At 46.0% G+C, this 20,421-nt stretch overlaps 2 non-coding genes and 3 pseudogenes across 2 annotated transcripts; all 5 read left to right on the top strand.

Annotated features, from left to right (window-relative positions):
- Positions 1 to 16,071: 16,071 nt before the first annotated feature.
- On the top strand, positions 16,072 to 16,191 carry LOC141267259 (5S ribosomal RNA). Its single transcript, XR_012321268.1, has one exon. It is a non-coding gene; the product is annotated as a 5S ribosomal RNA (ribosomal RNA).
- Positions 16,192 to 17,131: 940 nt separating this feature from the next.
- Positions 17,132 to 17,250, top strand: LOC141268315 (5S ribosomal RNA; annotated as a pseudogene).
- Positions 17,251 to 17,871: 621 nt separating this feature from the next.
- On the top strand, positions 17,872 to 17,991 carry LOC141267147 (5S ribosomal RNA). Its single transcript, XR_012321161.1, has one exon. It is a non-coding gene; the product is annotated as a 5S ribosomal RNA (ribosomal RNA).
- A 940-nt stretch (positions 17,992 to 18,931) lies between these two features.
- LOC141267704 (5S ribosomal RNA) lies at positions 18,932 to 19,050 on the top strand (annotated as a pseudogene).
- Positions 19,051 to 19,672: 622 nt separating this feature from the next.
- Positions 19,673 to 19,790, top strand: LOC141269161 (5S ribosomal RNA; annotated as a pseudogene).
- Positions 19,791 to 20,421: the final 631 nt, after the last annotated feature.

The raw sequence follows: 20,421 nt of genomic DNA, 5'->3' as shown, positions 1-20,421 counted from the left end.
AAAACAATGAACATTTAACTTTTTTTCACAAAACTGCTATTTTAACCTCAAATTTTTAATTTTCACAAGGGCAGCCAGAAAAAATGGACCCCAAAATGTGTTGTGTAATTTCTCCTGAGCACGCTGATACCCCATATGTGGTGCAAAGCCACTGTTTGGGTGCACGGCATGGCTTGGAAGGTAAGGAGCGCCATTTGACTTTTGGAATGGAAATTTGACTGGAATGGATAGCGGACGCCATGTTGCATTTGGAGAGCCCCAGAGGTGTCTAAACAGAGGAAACCCCCAACAAGTGACCCCATTTTGGAAACTAGACCCCTCAAGGAACTTATCTAGATGTGTGGTGAGCACCTTGAACCCCCAGGGGCTTCACAGAATTTTATAATGTTGAAGTGTGAAAATAAAAAAACACATTTTTAACACAAAACTGCTACTTTAGCCTCAAATTTTTAATTTTCACAAGGGAAGCCAGAAAAAATGGACCACAAAATGTGTTGTGCAATTTCTCCTGAGCACGCTGATACCCCATATGTGGTGCAAAGCCACTGTTTGGGCGCACGGCATGGCTTGGAAGGTAAGGAGCGCCATTTGACTTTTGGAATGGAAATTTGACTGGAATGGATAGCGGACGCCATGTTGCATTTGGAGAGCCCCTGAGGTGCCTAAACAGAGGAAACCCCCAACAAGTGACCCCATTTTGGAAACTAGACCCCTCAAGTAACTTGTCTAGATGTGTGGTGAGCACCTTGAACCCCCAGGGGCTTCACAGAATTTTATAATGTTGAAGTGTGAAAATAAAAAAACACATTTTTAACACAAAACTGCTAATTTAGCCTCAAATTTTTAATTTTCACAAGGGCAGCCAGAAAAAATGGACCCCAAAATGTGTTGTGCAATTTCTCCTGAGCATGCTGATACCCCATATGTGGTGCAAAGCCACTGTTTGGGCGCACGGCATGGCTTGGAAGGTAAGGAGCGCCATTTGACTTTTGGAATGGAAATTTGACTGGAATGGATAGCGGACGCCATGTTGCATTTGGAGAGCCCCTGAGGTGCCTAAACAGAGGAAGCCCACAACAAGTGACCGAATTTTACAATCTACTCCTCTGTATAAATTAATCTAGTGGTGGGAAAATAAGTAGATAGGTAAATGGTCACTAAACCCATAGATGAATTCCCACAGAGGTGTCATTTCTATAATGGGGTCACTTCAGGGGGGATTATGCTGTTCTGGCACTTTTCAGAGTACCAGAGCTAAAGAATCCCCCCTGAAGTGACCCCATTTTGGAAATGAAACCCCTCTGGGAATTCATCTATGGGTTTAGTGACCATTTTAACTCAATGGATGATTTCCAGAAACAAGCACGCAATGGAAGGTTTAGATTCTGGAGAACCCCCCCTGGAAATTAAGTGAGCTCTACTCGAATGTGTCATTCACTAAATGAACCAAATGTTTGAATGACAAATTGGGATACATTTTTACAGTTTAAAAACGTGGTTCTGTGTGGAAGATTTTAAAGCAGTCAGTGACGCATAAGGCTGGCAATGATGGGCATTGTGGGCAATAGTAGCGGGTATCATGCCTCATTCCTCTCTTAGTACATACACGACATCTTTTCTGGGGGTTCCTTCTTGTTTCCGTTGCTGGAATAAGTGCAATAAAATGTCGCTCAGTGAGTCTTTTCACATCCTCAGATTCTAATGGATGAGCGGGGCTAACACTTTGAAAGACAAGATTTTCAATTACCTTTTCTTGATAATCAAGAAAAGGATCTGAATTTCCTGCTTTTTTGTACAACACAAAAGAATTGTATGTGGCCACCTGAAACAAATAAATAACCAACTTTTTATACCAGGTATAGGACTTTCTTGATACCTGGTATGGCTGTAGAACCTGGTCTGCAAGGTCCACCCCCCCCATGTGTTTGTTGTAGTCAATGACTGACACAGGTTTTTGCTTCGGAGTGGTGGATCCTAGTTCTACAGTGGCCTTTGTGACATCTGTGTGGATCGAGCTGAGGACAAAAATATCCCTCTTATCCCTATATTTCAGGGCAAGCAGCTCTCCGTTGTGTACAGCCCCTGACTGCCCCTTTTGAAACTTTTGGTTGACCAATGGTTGTGGAAACCCCTGACGGTTTTTACGGATGGTCCCACAAGCCCCGATGTTGTGTTCAACCAGACTTTTAAATAGGGGTATGCTGGTGTAATAATTGTCCACATATAGATTGTAGCCTTTTTGAAAAAATGGACTTATCAGCTCCCAAACAATTTTTCCAGATGTCCCCAGATAAGTAGGGCATCCTGGTGGGTTTAGTTGGCTATCTTTCCCCTCATATATGCGAAAAGCGGATGTGTATCCGGTTGAACTTTCGCACATTTTATAGAGCTTTATTCCAAACCTTGCCCTTTTAGATGGGATAAATTGCTTGAGGTGCAGTCTTCCTTTGAATATTACAAGGGACTCGTCTATAGAAATATTTTGTGTTGGGGTGTAGAGGCTTAAGAATTTTTCTGACAAATTTTCAATGATGGGTCTAATTTTATATAACCTGTCATGTTCTGGGGCATTTCTGGGCAGGCATTGACTATTGTCGTTAAAATGCCAAAACCGCATGAGCATTTCATAACGGGTCCTAGGCAGAATGACTGAAAACATAGGGGTGGCTTGAACAGGGTGGTTGGACCAGCAGGATCGAATGCTCGGTTTTTTAACAAGCCCCATGGCAAATGTAAGTCCTAAAAATTTTTTTATTTCCGGGACATTAGTTGGTGTCCATAAATTTGCCCTAGCATAGTAAGATCGGGGATTCTGGCTTATGAATTGGGACGCGTATAAATTTGTTTGCACGACAATATGCTCTAGCAAGCTGTCTGTAAAAAACAAATTAAAAAAATGAATTGGTCCAAAATCTTCCACCTCCACATTTATACCAGGAATGGCATTGAAATCAGGGCTGAATGGAGCAGCCGAATCTGAAGCCTCCCATCTGGGAAATGCTAGATCATGTGGCAACGCCCCTTGTACACTGGCGTGCGCCAATTCACTAGTAGCAGGGACAGCGCTTGTACTGGGCAGTGTTCCCTGATTTGGAGACGTTTCTCCAGTAGCGCTATTTGCCCCTATTGCTGTACTGGTCCTTGGGCTTGAGGATGGAACAGAATCACTGCTCATTTCTGGGCTCTCAGTGTCGCCGCTACTAAAGCCCTCAAAATCCATATCTCCATCTGAGATTGCGCTGTCATCAGTGTCAGAACACAGCAGGGCATACACCTCCTCTGCGGTATAAGTCTGACGGGCCATTTTATTTTTATATTTTTTGACTGGACTGAACGGACCGGACTGAAAGGACGGGACCGGACTGGACTGACCGGACTGATCTGACAGGACTGACTGACTGATGTGACAGGACTGACTGACTGATCTGACAGGACTGACTTACTGACAGATCTGACAGGACTGACTGACTGACAGATCTGACTGACTGACAGATCTGACAGGACTGACTGACTGACAGATCTGACAGGACTGACAGATCTAACAGGACTGACTGACAGACAGATCTGACTGACTGACAGATCTGACAGGACTGACTGACTGACAGATCTGACAGGACTGACTGACTGACAGATCTGACAGGACTGACTGACTGACAGATCTGACAGGACTGACTGACTGACAGATCTGACAGGACTGACTGACAGATCTGACAGGACTGACTGACTGACAGATCTGACAGGACTGACAGGACTGACTGACAGATCTGACAGGACTGACTGACAAATCTGACAGGACTGACTGACTGACAGATCTGACAGGACTGACAGATCTGACTGACAGATCTGACAGGACTGACAGATCTGACTGGACTGATCTGACAGGACTGACTGATCTGACAGACTCACTAACCCTAACTCTTACTTTCTTTTTTATTTTATTTTTTTTTTTACTTTCACAGTGGCAAGGCTGACAGCTCTTGTCACACTGTTTCTCCTCTGCTCTCTCACTGAGATCGGAGGAGAAACTGCATTTATCAGACAGATCGCCCGGGAAAGTTTGTTGCTAAAACAAACTTCCCTGGTGATCTCTCTGATTGGCTGGTGTGACGCTGACATCATCGAGACCTGAGCCAATCAGGTCTCGATGATGTCAGAGGTCACAGCACCGGGATCCCCGCCGCTGACAGGTATGTGGGGGGTCCCGATCGCCGACCACCGGCTGTCCCTATCTTTTAAATGCCGCGATCGCTATGGATCGCGGCATCTAAAAGATAGGAACAGGTTAACATCATGGGGACCTGATCCAATCAGGTCCCCATGATGCCACATGTCAGAGCTATCGCTCTGAACCGGTACCGCAGCGCTAGCAGGACCCTGGGGGTCCTGAGCGCTGCGGGACCACCCACCGTTTTTAAACGTCGGCGCTGCACAGAGCCCAGGCAGCGCCGACGTTTATGTACAGTGGGCGGTCCTGAACCGGTTAATACTAGGCTCCTTTTCACCAGGACCAGCGTCTCCCGCGTGGCTGGAGGCAACCACCGGTAACCCTAAGCAGAAGACCTTTGCAGGCAACATGACCCTCCCCCCTGAAGAGCAGCTCAAAGTCACTGGCAACCATCTCACCCTCTTCCTTCATTCACCCCTGGACGTCTCGCTCCGCCCCCAAGTTACAGGTCCAGCTTGCTCTTTCTGTCACATTACCGCGATGAAGGGTTTAGCCTTCAGCAGCAAGTGAGAGGCATGTCTCTGCCTACGGCCACACCACCCTGAACACGCCCGATCTCATCTGATCTTGGAAGCTAAGCAGGGTCGGGCCTGGTTAGTACTTGGATGGGAGACTGTAAAATAATACACTTCCTGTATTATTTTTTTCTTCTGAGGACTTCTCAAAGTATCAATATCACGATATTCTTATAAAAAAATGTATCTATTTATTCTTGGATTGTCCATTAAAAAGAATCAGATTGCAGCAGGTACATACAATAATTAGTTATAAAGTAATTGTCCATTTGTCCATAATTAGCTTAATTGTTTAATTGCTGAGATTCACCCATCTTTCCTTGGATCCTGGCTGGTAAATCATGTCTTTGTCCAGCATGTGTCCAGGCCTACATGTCATCTGCTTCTCAGCATGAAGATTCTGTGTCTTGTGGGGTGGGCAGAGCAAGAGAGCCCCCCCTTTCTGTACCATGGGCTTTTATAGCCAGTCGTATGGACACCTGTTCTACATATGGTAGTGAATCAAAAATACACACACAATTAGCGCATGTCATCTAGACACGATGGCTGAGGCATAGAACTCAGAAAAATGATTATCGATTAACATTCCAAATGAATTTCCATAATTAACCATTTAACATTTCCCACTTTTTGAGAATAAAAGGACTTTAACTGAAAATTCTCAAAAGAAGATACATTCATCAATCATTTTTTCTTTCCTTCTTCCTTGGCAATATCATTAAATTTCCATAATAATAATAATAGTAATAATAGTATCAATATCGGATTATTGTTATATAATGATGTGAATTCATGTTATGGTAAGCCGTGACTAATATTCATTTAATATGTATAATTATACTTCCCTATATCTAAATTGAAGCAATCGCGGGTTCAATCGTCATCATCTGATGTCATCGGGTCGTCGTCTCGTCTTCTTCTTGGTTCTTTTATAACACAGTCTTTAGATGAAAACTCCTTTGAAATAAATTACAGCATGTAGATATTGTACAGTCCATAATTGTGCTCATTATTGTTCAGTCCATAAACTGTACTCTTTATTAGAAAGATCATGTGTGTCAGTTGATAAGAAAACAAAGTCCATGGATGAAATGTAGCTTTAATATCTGTGCAGTGTCACCTGGACTTACGTTGGATCGTCTTTGGAATCTTCCGTGTGTCCGCACTGGTCTCGTGTCACTTTTGGAACAGATGTGACGTCTTTGGTCAGTAAAGCAAGGGTTAACTTGACACTTTCCTGCTTTATATAGCACCATAACCAGTACTCAGTCCTTTATATACAGGACACATATGCCAGGTATTACCTGTTCACTAGCTTTCATTGAAGCGTTGCAGGTGATAAGAAACCACTGGAACGTGATGAAACTTGAACACAACACAGTACATATAGGATCATCGTCCTCTGCCGTCCTGGTGATCAGTGGTGTGAATTGTATTGTATGTAATGGACACAGTCTATTATAACACTCAGCATTCACACCTGTTACCTTCTGAGACGTCCGGATATCAGTTGCTTCTTCTTGTAACTTTTGAGAATCTCTTTGATTTATAAAAATTAAAAGTCTTTATTAAGATAGAATTCATAATTGCGATGTCTTGATTGAAGTCTTCATTCCCTAATCTGATACCAAATCTGGCAGTTTTTCCTAACCTATAATATCACAGCGTACCATAGCAATCAGTAATATCCATCTAATTATTATCAAAATATTAAAATAAATTATGTTTGGAATAATAAACAATAATAGATAATAATTCATTATCAATCAAGTTCTCCATATGATAGAACATTTTTATGTCATAGGTGTAATTACCTTTTCCAACCCATAGGTGTCAGTGTATTTTGAAAAAACAAGTTTTTATATCTTTATTAAACCAATAATATCAAAGAATGTATATGTAGTGCCGGCGTCCCTGCCCTTTGCTAGGCAGGGACGCTGTTCCCCTCACCTCTCTGCTCCGTGCCCGGGGTCCTCCTCCCGCTCTGCTGGCAGCGCGCGCTCCTTCCTGGCCACTGTGCTTAGGGCGCGCGCGCTCTCCCTCCCTCTTGAAGGGGCCGCGCGCGCCGTCATAAGGAGTCCCGGGCCAATGTCCGGAGGACTTCACCATATATAAGGCACCTCCTCCAAAATGGAGGTGCCCGAGCAATGTTGTTGCAATTTTCACTACTCTGCTTCAGACCAGACCAAGATGGTCAAAACCCGTCAGGACTTCCGCCGTGCCGAGGGGAGCTGCTTCTACTGTGGCAGTAAGGAGCACCGGATCCGTGCCTGCCCGGAGAGGTCGGGAAACGCCTGTGTCTAGGTTCGCTCAGAGAGGTCGACCTAGACAAGAATAAATCCTCTCCATCTCTGCTGCTGTCAGTCTCAATCGTCTGCGGGGAGAACCGTTATTTCGAACTAGCCCAACTTGACTCTGGAGCAGCCGGGAATCTTATTTCACAGTCCCTGGTAGAGAAATACCGCATCCCCACCAAACCTCTGGCTGTACCCTTGTCTGTTGCTGCCGTGGATGGGGGTCTCTTACCACTCCCCATCCAACTCATCACCGAATCCATTACTCTGCAGGTGGGAATGCTGCATTCTGAGAGTATCTCCTTTCATGTTCTGCCTGGACTCTCTCACGCCCTCTTGCTAGGTCTACCTTGGCTCCAGAGACATGCACCCGTGCTTGACTGGCAGACCGGAGAAGTCCTTCGCTGGGGACAGGACTGCCATAAGACGTGTCTGGTTCCCGTCCATCCCGTCCGTCCTTCTCCTACCCCAGCTAATCTACCTGGACTTCCGATTCCTTATTGGTCTTATGCTGATGTCTTTAATAAAAAGGAGGCAGAGACACTACCCCCTCATAGACCATACGACTGCCCTATCGACCTGTTACCCGGTACTACTCTTCCCCGTGGGCGTATTTATCCATTATCCGCTGCTGAGACCCGGTCGATGTCCGAATATATTGAGGAGAATCTGGCCAGGGGATTCATCCGGAAATCTACCTCCCCGGCGGGAGCAGGCTTCTTTTTCGTCAAAAAGAAGGACGGCTCTCTCTGTCCCTGTATAGACTATAGAGGCCTTAACCAGATCACGGTGAAGAATAAGTACCCCCTTCCGCTCATTCCGGAGTTATTTGATCGTCTGAGGGGGGCTAGAATCTTCACCAAACTGGACCTCCGTGGGGCGTACAACCTGGTTCGTATCCGTCAGGGGGATGAATGGAAGACGGCATTCAACACCCGGGACGGCCACTATGAATATCTGGTAATGCCCTTTGGTCTCTGTAACGCTCCTGCCGTCTTTCAAGAGTTGGTCAATGACATCTTTCGGGACCTTCTCTACTCCTGCGTAGTGGTGTACCTGGACGACATCTTGGTCTTCTCTCCGGATCTCCAGACTCACCGGAGGGACGTTCGTCAGGTCCTGCTCAGGCTCAGGCAGAATCACCTCTTCGCTAAATATGAGAAGTGCCTCTTTGAGCAGACCTCGCTTCCGTTTTTGTGCTACATTATTTCTCAGACCGGCCTACGAATGGATCCAGAGAAACTGTCTGCCATCGAGAAATGGCCTCGACCGGAGGGGTTGAAGGCCATTCAGCGGTTCCTGGGCTTCGCCAACTACTACGGCCTCTTCATACCGCACTTCTCTTCCCGGACTGCCCCAATTTCCGCGCTCACCCATAAGGGTACTAATCCCAAAGAGTGGCCGCCCGAAGCAGAGGAGGCCTTTCTTTCCTTAAAACAGGCCTTCTCTTCCGCCCCGGTGCTGCATTGCCCGGACGGCAACAAGCAGCTCTTCCTGGAAGTTGACGCCTCCTCCTCTGGAGCCGGAGCGGTACTTACTCAAAAATCATCTTCCGGGAGGATGGTAACTTGCGGCTTCTTCTCTAAACTCTTCTCCTCCTCAGAGCGCAATTATTCCATAGGAGACCGAGAGTTATTGGCCATCAAACTGGCATTGGAGGAGTGGCGTTACCTGCTCGAGGGGGCTCTTCACCCGGTAATAATTTACACTGACCACAAGAACTTGGCTTATCTCCAGCATGCCCAGAGACTTAACCCGCGCCAAGCCCGGTGGTCCTTGTTTTTTGCTCGCTTTGACTTTGTTCTTCATTTTCGCCCGGCTGACAAAAACGTCAAGGCGGACGCCTTGTCTCGATCCTTTCTGGTGTCTGATCTCGAGGAAGATCCGAAACACATCATCGATCCCGCCAGAGTAATGCAGGTGGCTCACGTGAGTCTAAATCGTCTCCCTCCCGGAAAGACGTTCGTATCAGTACCTGATCGGGAGAAGATCCTTCACTGGGGTCACTCGTCTAAACTGGCTGGCCACGCCGGTCAGAAAAAGACCCTCCAGCTTATTACCCGGCACTACTGGTGGCCTACCCTGCACAAGGACGTAATAGACTTTGTTTCTGCCTGTGTGTCCTGCGCCCGCAGCAAGGTTCCGAGACATCTGCCAGCCGGTCGTCTCCTTCCACTTTCTGTACCTGCTGCCCCCTGGCAGCATATAGCAATGGACTTTATAACTGACCTCCCAGTCTCTGCCGGTTGTACGGTCATTTGGGTGGTCGCTGACCGCTTCTCCAAGATGGCTCATTTCGTTCCCCTGCCAGGCCTCCCGTCTGCACCCGAGCTAGCTAAAGACTTTATTCGTCACATCTTCCGTCTTCATGGCCTGCCCCTCCACATCATGTCGGATCGTGGGGTACAGTTCACCTCACGCTTCTGGAGAGCCACTTGTAAACTGCTAGACGTCACCCTGGACTTCTCTTCCGCTTACCACCCACAGTCCAATGGTCAAGTGGAGCGGATCAATCAGAACCTGACCAGTTACCTCCGGCACTTCGTTAATGCCCATCATTCAGACTGGGTGGATCTCCTACCATGGGCCGAGTTCTCTTATAACAATCACGAGAGCGAATCCACCTCCAAATCCCCGTTTTTTGTAGTCTTCGGTCAGCATCCTCGGATTCCTTTTCCTGTCTCCACCTCTGTGGACAACCCGGCTGCGGAATCTCTCGTTAGCAAATTTTCCTCCATTTGGGAGAGTACCCGATCCGCACTCCTTCAGTCGTCCGAACGGATGAAAAGACACGCTGACAAAAAACGCCTGGATCCTCCACAATTTCATCCTGGAGATAAAGTCTGGCTCTCATCTAAATATGTCCGACTCAAGATACCTTCTTACAAGTTAGGGCCTCGGTTCATCGGTCCTCTGGAGGTCATCAGTCAGATCAACCCGGTGGCCTATAAATTGAAACTCCCGGCCAACTTATGGATCCCTAACTCCTTCCATGTATCTCTCCTCAAACCTGTGGTACTTAACTCTTTTTCCAAGTCTACAGGTACGACTCCTGCTCCGGTTTCTGCTGAGGACGAGTTTGAGGTAGAGAACATTCTTGCCACCAAAAGGGTAAGAGGAAAGACCTTTTTTCTAGTAGATTGGAAGGGGTTTGGTCCTGAGGAGAGAACGTGGGAGCTCCGGGAGAACATCCATGCCCCGCTCATCCTTGCTAAATTTCTGTCTGGCCTAAAAAAGGGGGTGCCTAAAGGGGGGGGTACTGTAGTGCCGGCGTCCCTGCCCTCTGCTAGGCAGGGACGCTGTTCCCCTCACCTCTCTGCTCCGTGCCCGGCGTCCTCCTCCCGCTCTGCTGGCAGCGCGCGCTCCTTCCCGGCCACTGTGCTTAGGGCGCGCGCACTCTCCCTCCCTCTTAAAGGTGCAACTCGCGCCGTCCTAAGGAGTCCCCGGCCAATGGCCGGAGGACTTCACCATATATAAGGCACCTCCTCCAAAATGGAGGTGCCCGAGCAATGTTGTTGCACTGTTCACCACTCTGCTTCAGCCCTCAGGTCCCGTTGCCAGTTACCTGCCAGATACCTGCCAGATTCCTGCCAGCTTGCTGTCTTATTCCTGCCTGATATTCTGCTACCTGCCTGCTAGCCTGAGGTCCGACGGTCTGCCTTACAACTCCTGTCAGTCTGTCTAAGGACCAGCTTGCCCGCTCACCTGGGAGCGCACATCTGCTACCTGCCTGCTAGCCTACCTGAAGGCCCCGCCGTCACGTGCTGTGACCACCTGCCTGTCCAGTGACTCCTGCCCGCTCACCTGGGAGCGCTCATCTGCCGCCTGTCTGTTGGTCTTCCTGGAGGCTCCGCCGTCACATGCTGTGACCACCCGTTTATCCAGAGACTCTCGCCTGCTCACCTGGGAGCTCACGTCTACCATCAGCCGCCACAGGTCGTACCAACCCTTTACCCAGAGACTGCCACGGTCACTTGCCGTGACCATCTGCCCGTTCACCCAGAGACTGCCCCGGTCACTTGCCGTGACCATCTGCCCGTTCATCCAGAGACTGCCCCGGTCACTTGCCGTGACCTCCTGCCCATTCTTCCAGAGACTGTCCCGGTCACCTGCTGTGACTGCCTGCCTGGTCGCCACCCGCTCCCTTACAAGGACCGCCCCCTTGTATAGTAGCTCAGAGGTTCCGCCTCCCAGACCCGTTACAGTATACTCCTGAACCAAAATGAATAAATATATGAATGTATGAATGAATGAATGAATAAATGAAAAAATGAATGAATGAATTGTTGTGTTTACTCAGAAAATGTAAACATTTTTTTCCTTAGCAATATATATTTAATGAAGCAATACTCTAGTATTAGACATTACTTTATTAAATATTAATGTGTTTTCTCAATTGAGATATTGAACTCAAATAAAATCAAATGAGAATTAAAAAATAGAAAAATAAGAAGTATAAAGTAAGAATAAAATTTTAAAAATGAAAAATAAAATTAAGAGTAAAAATAAGAATAAAAATAAAAATAAGGCCTTTAAATTTTAATGACAAATGCAGAGTAATTATATTCTCCATAAAAAATACCCTTATAGCTCCATTATCTGGATGATTTCATATTTGTCATAACCTTGTACCACCAAAAAATATTAAATTATGCAACTTTGCATGTAATACCCTTCTTAATTATACCATAGTACCTTATTATTATTTCTTCTTTATTAAAATGTGTGGAAAATAAGTATTGATCAAAAGTGATTATGTAATCAGGATCAAAAACACATTTTCCCCCTTAATACCAAAAATATTTTTTTATAAAATTTATGTATATATCAGAACCCAATTAAAAATAATTATTCTTCTAGAAATATTGTGCATAAATTTCATATTGATGTGTAGCATAGATTTGACTAAAGAGAGGTGTGTACCTATTTAGGTAACCATTAAAAATAATATTATAGTTATTCAAGAATATTATCATGTGGAAAATTATTCTAAATATAAATTTGCTTTGTAAACCATTTTGATGTGTGGTTGCCCTTATCCACTATTAGTTAAATCAAGAAATAATAATTATTAAAGAAATATAGAAATATATATATGTAGATAATACCTAATTATGTATTATAATTTCCTCAGAATTAAATATATTTTTGTACCTTCACATAAAAAAACATTTTTTTTTTTAAACATACAAACATACGAGGCCTCTGTCACATCAATCACACTTAGCAGCTGCTGATTTGCTCATCTGTCACCTTCACTCTGACATTCACAGATCTGTTCAACTCAAACATTCCACATATGAAGTTTTAGATATATATATATATATATATATATATATATTTAACCCAAAATTGTTGCATCCCAATTTATTAATGCGCATTGCCATATCAATTGAATATCTTTATATTTCTTTGAATATTCCCCAAGTACATATTATATAATATGAGAGTAAGTCACTGGAATTTCAGACACTTGAAAAAACTCTTGTCTTAGATTCTTTTTTCACTGGCTGCCCGGTCTTAAGTTACATCAGTTGAAAATAGAATGAATGGGATCCTATACTATTAGCTCAAAGTTCAAAGGCCGCAGCTGTCACACGTCATGCTGTAAAGCTTCTTTAATTTGCACGAACACTTCATGCACAGAAAATATTAGCAACACAAAAGAATTAATAAGTATTACATATATATTATAGTTCAACTAGATATATTGTTATTATTTTAAAATGTTATACACATAAAATCATGCAATTTTTTCACTTCCTGTGTGAATAAAGAAATAAATCCATTTTAGAGTTCTTTGATCAAATCCTGCTTTGGAATGAAAACTCTAAGGAAATATAAGAAAATAAAATTAAATATCAAATTCATACAGAAACAGAATTATTTAAATATCTTATACATATATTGGTTGGTTCTAATGTAATTCAAAATATTGCTACTTAAAGTTATATATATGAAATTCTAATTTATTAATTAATATGTATATATATATATTTTATAAAAGTATATATAAATACAATTATACGCAATCTCTACTTAGACAAGTGTATATATATATATATATATATATATATAAACTATTAGAAACTATGTAACTACAATTTTACTGTATAAGATTATAAATAAATATTGAGACATTGTATTACATTTTGATAAAACATTGTAATTACAGTTTTTCCTTAGCCACTCCCTAAACCAAATCTTCTGTCTCTCTCAAATATCTACAGGAACGCCATATTTAGGAAAGACATTTTTCTATCCTTCAAAACCTCAGAGAACTGCCTGTTCTTCTGTCCACATTCCATGACGTCACTGTGAGTTGGTCGTCTCACCTGTCTCTGTCCATCAGTTTCAGCCATTTTCCTTTTTAGAGAATCACAGTTCTGACTGAGAATTAACTCATTCTGTGGAGAGATGGATCTTTGCACTGGCTGATATGGCTTATAACATATATGAAATCTTCTGCGTATTTGATAGAGTTCACTATAGGGATGACTCAGTCTAGGAGAGTTTGAAATTGGCTTTTGGTAAGATTTTACCTTTCCTGGTTTTATAAATTTAGCTTGATTTATTTTCTTTTCACGATTCTCATGTTTTCTAACAAAATCCACCATCTGCGCACATTCAAATAATGAATTTTTTGGGATGCCATAACTTGGGAAACTGAATTTAGGAATTTGAATTTTTGTACAAAAGTTGTTATCATATGTTGTACTTTTCCATTTTTGATGAGAGCTTTGTACAACCGTTCAAATATGGACATGAATGTATATGTACATTCCTTCCTACCAATCCTTAGTTTCTGCAGATCTTCTATGTTGGGAAAATCCTTTGTGACACAATAGATCAAATATCTTAATCTGTCCGAATCATTTTCCCATCCATTAGGAGAGTCATTTTCACAGGGCATTAAATGTAAACGTCTGGACAATGTCACAGGAATCCATATTTTAAATAATTGATTCCTCTCCTCATTGGATAAATCAAACTTATCAGAGAAGCTCTCAAATGTCTCTGAATTTCTACAGGCATGGATTTTGACATCATATTTTGGCATGATTTTGTATAATTTCAGCAAATTTTTCCTCATTTTAATTTGGAGTTGAGCCTGGGTAATTCCAGAATTCTCTGATATTTTTAGTGGCTCTTGTACGTCCGTTCCTCCTACGTCACTCACGTCTCCTCCCACATCACCTAGCATATCGGTTTCTCGTATGTCAGTCATGTCTCCTCCCATGTCAGGTTTCTGTATGTCCGTCTCTTGGTCAGACCCAAGGTTACCTTCAGTTACAGACACGTGTCTTACTTCTTGTTCATTTTCCACATTACAGTCAGAATCAGTATCACCGTCTGACACTTCTACACTATTTTCCTGCTTAGAAATCTCTAACACAAGACTATGAAAAAAATCTACCAAATGTAGAATATTTCTCAATTTCTGTTTGTCTCTATTTACCAATTTAGAAGTTAACTGTAAATTCTGCAATTCACATTCTTTGTATAAACTGAGCCACAAAACTTCTATGTCATCTCCTACATTAACTTTGAAATTAATATTACTTTGTTTAGCAAAAGAAGAAATTATATCCATATTTTGCTTACCTTAAGATTCCTTGGCTTCTCTTTATCAGCACGTCCTGTCTTCAGTTCGTCTGATTCTTTTCCTGTGTGATTCTGTTCCTTGTTAGTACCTCTGCTTCCTGTCTTTCCTCAGTCTGTAGGTCCTTTCTGCTTCTCGTGACAAACTAGTGAATTTACTGACACGTGAACAACAGCTGTTCAGCTCGTCAGGACTTCCCCCTTGTTCACGGAAGAAATTCACTTACTTAATTTAAAAAACAAAAAAACAGGACTGGCTGGCTCACCATTGTAAAATAATACTCTTCCTGTATTATTTTTTTCTACTGAGGACTTCTCAAAGTATCAATATCACGATATTCTTATAAAAAAATGTATCTATTTATTCTTGGATGGTCCATTAAAAAGAATCAGATTGCAGCAGGTACATACAATAATTAGTTATAAAGTAATTGTCCATTTGTCCATAATTAGCTTAATTGTTGAGATTCACCCATCTTTCCTTGGATCCTGGCTGGTAAATCATGTCTTTGTCCAGCATGTGTCCAGGCCTACATGTCATCTGCTTCTCAGCATGAAGATTCTGTGTCTTGTGGGGTGGGCAGAGCAAGAGAGCCCCCCCTTTCTGTACCATGGACTTTTATAGCCAGTCGTATGGACACCTGTTCTACATATGGTAGTGAACCAAAAATACACACACAAATAGCGTATGTCAACTAGACACGATGGCTGAGGCATAGAACTCAGAAAAATGATTATCGATTAACATTCCAAATGAATTTACATAATTAACCATTTAACAGAGACCGCCTGGGAATGCCAGGTGCTGTAGGCTTTTGCTTTTTCCTTCCTTCCACCAGCAGGGGGCACTCTCTTCTATGCCTTTTTTCCATTCCCTTTCACAAGTGCACACATTCATTCTCTTTTCTTTTTTTCATTTGCTTTCTCTCTTGAGCTATTTCATCTCTGCAAAATACCAGCATCCTTCTGATCACTGTGGGCCTCCAGCATTGTTGCTTATTTACTTTTAATACTAGGCTCCTTTTCACCAGGACCAGCGTCTCCCGGGTGGCTGGAAGCAACCACCGGTAACCCCAAGCAGAAGACCTTTGCAGGCAACACGACCCTCCCCCCTGAAGAGCAGCTCAAAGTCACTGGCAACCATCTCACCCTCTTCCTTCATTCACCCCTGGACGTCTCGCTCCGTCCCCAAGTTACGGGTCCAGCTTGCTCTTTCTGTCACATTACCGCGATGAAGGGTTTAGCCTGCAGGAGACCCAGCGGCGAGACATTTTTGAAGACACCTGATGCGGCGGGTGAATCACTGCTAAACAAACCACACCTGTAGGGACGGCACAGCCTTTGCATGGACCCTTCGGAGCCCGCCCCGTCACGGCCAGATTGCTCGCCACCAAGCGATCCTGAGAAAGGCTGGCCGGGCGATGGATTGAGCAGCGTCTACTGGCCATACCACCTTGGATACGCCCGATCTCGTCTGATCTCGGAAGCAAATCAAGGCTGGGCTCGGACAGTACTTTAATGGGAGACCTCCTGGGAATACCGGGTGCTGTAGACCATTTTGATGACGTTTTGCCCTACTGCCCAGCTCGGCTAGCATGGAACGGCGCCTTGCCGGACACCGACCTTAAGTAACTTAGATGATGGAAGCCCCAAGGCCTCTGAGCCAGTTGGCAGCTAAGTACGCTACCCCGCCGCCCTTCACACAGGCCTGACACCGAGCTCCTTACCACGGCTAGGAGTGCTTATTGACTCCGCAGCTCGCCATGTGGAAATAATGGCGTTAAGAGCACCCGGGGCCGTGAAGGGGCCAAGCTTTCAGCAGGTGCCCAGGGAAGGTTTTGGATGCCGGCCGCCTAGCGAGGGCCAGCAGAAGTAACATGTTTCTCTGCAAAGAAGCTTGTGTAACCAAGCCAGACGGCTGCCAAAGAGCTAACCTCAGTGCAAGGAAGGCAAGGAAGGTGCGGAAGGAATTGGGGAGGGGGGGTGATTCCTGCTAGGGCCCTGAAATCATAAAACAGGCAGGAGAGTCTGACGCATGGTGACGGAGAGGTTGCAGGGGCAGATAGGGGGTGTTGTCACGTGCGAGCACGTGTGCATGCTGGCTTGTGTGTGAGAGTGCGCTTCCTAGGTGTGGCGTGCTGCAGACAGTCAAAGGGATTGTTTCCTTTCATTAAAAGTTAATCCCTGGCTGCAGCCTATTAGAATGCAACTAAACGCGCTCTACTCACCCTACCCAGGTCTACCGGTGAGTCTCGCCTCTGCTCCCGGCCTGTGGCATTGGTCGTGAAGCTGACGTTCCGTCGACAGCGCTGCAGCCGATCAGTGAGCTCAGCGGCTCTGAGTGGACCTTCTGTCTACAAGACCTTTTAAGGAAGCCAGCAAAAAAATTGAAGAAAAGGGAAAGCACAAAAGGACCTGGTCTTGCTGAGCACTGGAAAGGGCAGCCGGCAGCCAGACTTCAAAGTAGAAAAGCAGCAAGTGCGAAGCTTGTCTCTGCCTACGGCCACACCACCCTGAACATGCCCAATCTTGTCTGATCTCAGAAGCTAAGCAGAGATGGGCCTGGTTAGTACTTGGATGGGAGACTGCCTGGGAATACCAGGTGCTGTAGGCTTTTGCTTTTTCCTTCCTTCCACCAGCAGGGGGCACTCTTTTCTATGCCTTTTTTCCATTCCCTTTCACAAGTGCACACATTCATTCTCTTTTCTTTTTTTCATTTGCTTTCTCTCTTGCGCTATTTCATCTCTGCAAAATACCAGCTTCCTTCTGATCACCGTGGGACTCCAGCACTGTTGCTTATTTACTTTTAATACTAGGCTCCTTTTCACCAGGACCAGCGTCTCCCGGGTGGCTGGAGGCAACCACCGGTAACCCCAAGCAGAAGACCTTTGCAGGCAACACGACCCTCCCCCCTGAAGAGCAGCTCAAAGTCACTGGCAACCATCTCACCCTCTTCCTTCATTCACCCATGGACGTCTCGCTCCGTCCCCAATTTACGGGTCCAGCTTGCTCTTTCTGTCACATTACCGCGATGAAGGGTTTAGCCTGCAGGAGACCCAGCGGCGAGACATTTTTGAAGACACCTGATGCGGCGGGTGAATCACTGCTAAACAAACCACACCTGTAGGGACGGCACAGGGTTTGCATGGACCCTTCGGAGCCCGCCCCGTCACGGCCAGATTGCTCGCCACCAAGCGATCCTGAGAAAGGCTGGCCGGGCGATGGATTGAGCAGCGTCTACTGGCCATACCACCTTGGATACACCCGATCTCGTCTGATCTCGGAAGCAAATCAGGGCTGGGCTCGGTCAGTACTTTAATGGGAGACCTCCTGGGAATACCGGGTGCTGTAGACCATTTTGATGACGTTTTGTCCTACTGCCCAGCTCGGCTAGCATGGAACGGCGCCTTGCCGGACACCGACCTTAAGTAACTTAGATGATGGAAGCCCCAAGGCCTCTGAGCCAGTTGGCAGCTAAGTACGCTACCCCGCCGCCCTTCACACAGGCCTGACACCGAGCTCCTTACCACGGCTAGGAGTGCTTATTGACTCCGCAGCTCGCCATGTGGACATAATGGCGTTAAGAGCACCCGGGGCCGTGAAGGGGCCAAGCTTTCAGCAGGTGCCCAGGGAAGGTTTTGGATGCCGGCCGCCTAGCGAGGGCCAGCAGAAGTAACATGTTTCTCTGCAAAGAAGCTTGTGTAACCAAGCCAGACGGCTGCCAAAGAGCTAACCTCAGTGCAAGGAAGGCAAGGAAGGTGCGGAAGGAATTGGGGAGGGGGGGTGATTCCTGCTAGGGCCCTGAAATCATAAAACAGGCAGGAGAGTCTGACGCATGGTGACGGAGAGGTTGCAGGGGCAGATAGGGGGTGTTGTCACGTGCGAGCACGTGTGCATGCTGGCTTGTGTGTGAGAGTGCGCTTCCTAGGTGTGGCATGCTGCAGACAGTCAAAGGGATTGTTTCCTTTCATTAAAAGTTAATCCCTGGCTGCAGCCTATTAGAATGCAACTAAACGCGCTCTACTCACCCTACCCAGGTCTACCGGTGAGTCTCGCCTCTGCTCCCGGCCTGTGGCATTGGTCGTGAAGCTGACGTTCCGTCGACAGCGCTGCAGCCGATCAGTGAGCTCAGCGGCTCTGAGTGGACCTTCTGTCTACAAGACCTTTTAAGGAAGCCAGCAAAAAAATTGAAGAAAAGGGAAAGCACAAAAGGACCTGGTCTTGCTGAGCACTGGAAAGGGCAGCCGGCAGCCAGACTTCAAAGTAGAAAAGCAGCAAGTTAGAAGCTTGTCTCTGCCTACGGCCACACCACCCTGAACCCGCCCAATCTTGTCTGATCTCAGAAGCTAAGCAGAGATGGGCCTGGTTAGTACTTGGATGGGAGACCACCTGGGAATACCAGGTGCTGTAGGCTTTTGCTTTTTCCTTCCTTCCACCAGCAGGGGGCACTCTTTTCTATGCCTTTTTTCCATTCCCTTTCACAAGTGCACACATTCATTCTCTTTTCTTTTTTTCATTTGCTTTCTCTCTTGCGCTATTTCATCTCTGCAAAATACCAGCTTCCTTCTGATCACCGTGGGCCTCCAGCATTGTTGCTTATTTACTTTTAATACTAGGCTCCTTTTCACCAGGACCAGCGTCTCCCGGGTGGCTGGAGGCAACCACCGGTAACCCCAAGCAGAAGACCTTTGCAGGCAACACGACCCTCTCCCCTGAAGAGCAGCTCAAAGTCACTGGCAACCTTCTCACCCTCTTCCTTCATTCACCCCTGGACGTCTCGCTCCACCCCCAAGTTACGGGTCCAGCTTGCTCTTTCTGTCACATTACCGCGATGAAGGGTTTAGCCTGCAGGAGACCCTGCGCCGAGCCATTTTTGAAGACACCTGATGCGGCGGGTGAATCACTGCTAAACAAACCACACCTGTAGGGACGGCACAGCCTTTGCATGTACCCTTCGGAGCCCGCCCCGTCACGGCCAGATTGCTCGCCACCAAGCGATCCTGAGAAAGGCTGGCCGGGCGATGGATCGAGCATCGTCTTCTGGCCATACCACCTTGGATGCGCCTGATTTCGTCTGATCTCGGAAGCAAAGCAGGGCTGGGCTCGAAAAGTACTTGGATGGGATACCTCCTGGGAACACCGGGTGCTGTAGACCATTTTGATGACGTTTTGCCCTACTGCCCAGCTCGGCTAGCATGGAACGGCGCCTTGCCGGACACCAACCTTAAGTAACTTAGATGATGGAAGCCCCAAGGCCTCTGAGCCAGTTGGCAGCTAAGTACGCTACCCCGCCGCCTTCACGCATGCCTGACACCGAGCTCCTTGCCACGGCTAGGATTGCTTATTGACTCCGCAGCTCGCCGTGTGGAAATGATGGAGTTAAAAGCACCCGGGGCCGTGAAGGGGCCAGGCTTTCAGCAGGTGCCCAGGGAAGGTTTTGGATGCCGGCCGCCTAGCGAGGGCCAGCAGAAGTAACATGTTTCTCTGCAAAGAATCTTGTGTAACCAAGCCAGACGGCTGACAAAGAGCTAACCTCAGTGCAAGGAAGGCAAGGAAGGTGCGGAAGGAATTGGGGAGGGGGGGGGTGATTCCTGCTAGGGCCCTGAAATCATAAAACAGGCAGGAGAGTCTGACGCATGGTGACGGATAGGTTGTAGGGGCAGATAGGGGGTGTTGTCACGTGCGAGCACGTGTGCATGCTGGCTTGTGTGTGAGAGTGCGCTTCCTAGGTGTGGCGCGCTGCAGACAGTCAAAGGGATTGTTCCCTTTCATTAAAAGTTAATCC

Source organism: Phyllobates terribilis, unplaced genomic scaffold, assembly GCF_046119375.1.
Source record: "Phyllobates terribilis strain yellow unplaced genomic scaffold, ASM4611937v1 Scaffold_4__5_contigs__length_816908805, whole genome shotgun sequence".
Classification (NCBI taxonomy): domain Eukaryota; kingdom Metazoa; phylum Chordata; class Amphibia; order Anura; family Dendrobatidae; genus Phyllobates; species Phyllobates terribilis.
This window is presented reverse-complemented; position numbering and strand designations above follow the sequence as displayed.